Source organism: Chrysochloris asiatica, unplaced genomic scaffold, assembly GCF_000296735.1.
Source record: "Chrysochloris asiatica unplaced genomic scaffold, ChrAsi1.0 scaffold00054, whole genome shotgun sequence".
NCBI lineage: Eukaryota > Metazoa > Chordata > Mammalia > Afrosoricida > Chrysochloridae > Chrysochloris > Chrysochloris asiatica.
In genome coordinates this window covers 9,205,391-9,209,273 of record NW_006408572.1, presented here as the reverse complement: position 1 = coordinate 9,209,273, position 3,883 = coordinate 9,205,391, and the positions used below count along the sequence as shown (strand labels likewise).

General features: G+C 40.0%; 1 pseudogene; it reads left to right on the top strand.

Annotated features, from left to right (window-relative positions):
- The first annotated feature begins 3,165 nt into the window (after positions 1–3,165).
- On the top strand, positions 3,166–3,498 carry LOC102822068 (annotated as a pseudogene).
- The last annotated feature ends 385 nt before the right edge of the window (positions 3,499–3,883 follow it).

Below are 3,883 nucleotides of genomic sequence, written 5' to 3'. Positions count from 1 at the left end.
TCCTGAAGAATTCTATGTTCTTTGATTTACATCATATCAAAATGGCAATTTTGGTAACCTCAAGGAATTCAAATTGTGTTCCTTTTCAATGGTCTTTGAGTCTGGGGAACAAAAAGGAGTCAAGAGGCAAGATCAGACTTGTAGGGTGAATGGTAGGGTGAAAGATTTCCTAATACAATTCTCACAGGACAGCCCTTGCTACTCTCAAAGAATGAGCAGGTGCATTGTCATGATAGGAAAAAATTCTTTGCTCCAACTTTCCTGGCCTTTTTCTCATCAGTGCAGTTTTCAATTTTCTGAAAACTTCATAATCAGCCCCCATGATCATTCTGCGTCCTCTGAGAATATCTATCAAGTTTACCCCTTTGGAATCTGTGATAGTTAAAGTTTTGTGTCAACTTGACTGGACCAGGATTCTCAGTGGTTTGGAAGTTAAGACATAGTGATCTTCCATGATGAGATCTACTGTGGACAGCAATTGAAAGGACGTTTCCTCAGAGGTGTGGCCTAGTTACATTATTCTGTACGCTCAGGTAAAGCTTGCTTGCTTTTTTGCAAGTTCTTGATTCTCCATCTGGCTTATTATGCAACCTCTGGTTCTTGGGACTTGAACTAGTGGCCTGTTCTATTGCCTGCTGATCCTGGGAGTTGTCATCTTACCTGCTGACCTGCTGACCTGTCATCTGACCTGTCAATCTTGGTTCACTAATCCTGCAGCTACGTGAATCAGAAGCCTCTAGCCTGACATCTGACCAACAGACTTGAGAGTTGCCCACCTCTACAACTTTGTGAGCCATTTCCTTGATATAAACCTCTCTTTAGATCTTGTGCATCGCATGGTGCGTGACAGTGGCAGGCACTAGGCCCAGCTTGGCCAGCTCCTCACAAGTAGCACCAGGTTACTCCAAGCATCATGGAACTATGGGCAGCCTCTAGATGCTGAAGGCAGCTTCCAGCAAGAAACAAAAGCCCTAAGTCCAGCAGCTACAAGGAAATGAATTCTGACAATAACCAGAGGGAGCTTGGAAATGGCGTCTTCCTCACACAAGCTTTAATGAGTCTGCAGCTTCAACTGACACCTGGACTATGGTCTAGAACCTGGCTAAGCTGTGCCTAGACTTCTGAGCTACATAATCATGAAATAATAAGTATGTATTATTTTATACTGCTAAAAAAACAAAAAACAAAAACCACCTTTTTATGTATACATATATAGAGTTCTGGTGTGATGCTGTAGGATAAGCACTAGACGGCTAACCACAAAGTCAATGATTCAAACCCACTAGGAAATCCTATAAAGGTTTATTTTACTATGAGTCAGAACTGACTCGATGGCACTTAACAACATATATGTAAGTTTTACTTCTTTACAGAACCCAGCTGAAGACAGAATTAAAAAACAAAACAAAAAACAGTTGCCACAGTCTTTTTAAAATTGTGGGTTAATGAGCTGGACTGCAAAGTTGGTTTGAACTACAAGGTTGGTGGTTCAAGTTCACTAGTTGCTCCTTGGAAACCCTATACAGGGTTTCTTTGTGTTGGAACCATCTCAACAGTACTTAACAACAACAACCGTAAATTGTATTGATCCAGCAGATCCCCTGGGAAATCATTGTTTTGATTAGACTTTTCTGTTTTTTGGTGTTAGGGTTATGAGTTAGGAAGTGGAGTCTTCTTCACACAAGCCTCTAAGTGTGAAAAGTAGGGGTTGGGCTAGGGCTAGGAGTGAGGCTTTGTCTACTTTTCGGATTACAGTTAGATTTATTGTTATATTTGATTTTTTCTTGAAATCGACTTGATTTCTACTTCATTTGGAACTTCTGTAACTACACTATTTCCTCTTTTTTTGGTTGTTTTGTTGTTGTTGCAAACTTGTGTCTCTGTTTCCCTGTTTCCAGTCTTGTACATTTGTTTTACTTTGAATACTTCTGTATCTGGGTTGAGTCCTGGATGGTATTGTCATGTTTGTTAGTCTTAGACTGTTGTCTGCTGTTGTTGGTTCTCTGTCCAGAGAACTCCCTTTAGGATTTTTGGTAAGGTTGATCTGTTTTTTTGCAAGTTCTTTTAATTTCTGTATATCTGGAAATGTCCTAATTTGGTAGTCATATTTGATGGACAATTTTGCTGGGTATATGATTCTTAGTTGGCAATTATTTTTTCTTGCAGAGATTGATACCCGTCATCCCATTGTCTTCTTATCTGTATAGTTTCTACGGAAAATTCAGAGCTTAGTCTTATTAATTCTCTTTTTTAGCTAACTTTTTGTTTTTCTTGAACTACTACTTTCAGGATTCTTTTCTTGTCTTTGGTTTTGAAAAGTTTGACTATAATATGTCTTGGCAATTTTCTTTTTGGGTCTATCCTGTTCGGAGTTCATTTAACTTCTTGAAGAGCTATCTTCTTGTCTTTCATGATATTAGAGAAGTTTTCTTCCAATGATTGAACCTTTTTTTGAAGACACCATAACAAGACTAAGACAAATGTATTACTGAGAGAACCTGTTTCCATCCATCCACTGTTTACATCCATTGCAGAGACACGTTTAAAAGTGTTTTGTTTGGAATAAACCCAAGTACAAACTGTAACTCTAGTAGTAATTCTTTTTTTTTTTTTAATTGTGAACTGAGTGCTAGTTTATATAGGAGAAAATTGGCTTTACACCATCGTTTCATTGCAATGATACAATCTCCTCTGTGCATCATCATTCAATAGTATTTGCTTCCATTCCTTTTGGAGTTTTGTGGGGTGGGTGGGTGGGGGGGATGTACACAAAAACAATCAGGAATATATAATAATTTAAACAACCAGAGGGTACATTCTACAAGCCTGCCTCCTGGCCGCCAGCACTGAGTCCCTCTCTTTCCATAAATCTAGAGTCCTCAGCTATTCCCTCTCTCCATGTCCTCATATCTGCCTCCATCTCTGGTATCAGTGCTTCTCTGGGTAGGGTCCCGCATTCCACTTGTGCTCTTCTCCTTTGATGGTCCTAGGGTCCTCTGTTTCTGGACTGTAAGATTAACTCTTCCCCATTTTTGTTACAGTGTGGCAGTCGCAATTAGTCATGATAACAATTACTCACTATTGAGTTATAATCTTATCCCTGCTCTTTCTGCCATCTTGGAGTCTGTGGAGGCCTGCTGGGAACAGGACTTCAAAGCCGGCACTATGTCTGGAAGGCTAGGGTCCAAGGTCATTTTTGCTGACTATAAACGGTCTCTGGAACCAGCGGGAGCATACAGCTATTCTTAAAATTGAAGGTGTTTATGCTCAAGATGAAACTGAATTCTTCTGAGGCAAGAGATGTGCTTATGTGTGTACAAAGCAAAGAACAACACAGTGACTCCTGCTGGCAAACCTAACAAAACCAGAGTCATCTGGGGAAAGTTAACTTGTGCCCATGGAAACAGTGGCGTGGTTCCGGTTAAATTCTGAAGCAATCTTCCTGTTAAGGCCATTGGATACAGAATCTGTATGATGCTGTTTCCCTCAAGGTTTTAAACTTATTGAAAAGTAATTGAGTAAAATTGAAAAAAAAAAAAAAAGAATCTTATCCTCATCTCTTTTCACCAAACCCACCTAGACAAGATGAAAACTATTCAGTGGGTGCTCTATCTTCCCCTGTACACTCTAAAACTAAACTCCCTCTTGAAAACTTGTAAGCCAGTCACTTTGTGCCTATATTGCCCCCTCATTTTAGGTAGCCAATGTCTAAGTTGCCCGTCCCTATCTATTCTGTATATAGAGGGGATAGGATTGATACTTGATATGAAAATTCCTTCTCTCTCAGTTGGTAGCGTAGTGGTTACGAATCGGGCTGTGAACCTTAAGGTCAGCGGTTCGAAACTACCAGCCGCTCCGTGGGAGAAAGATGAGACTTTCTACT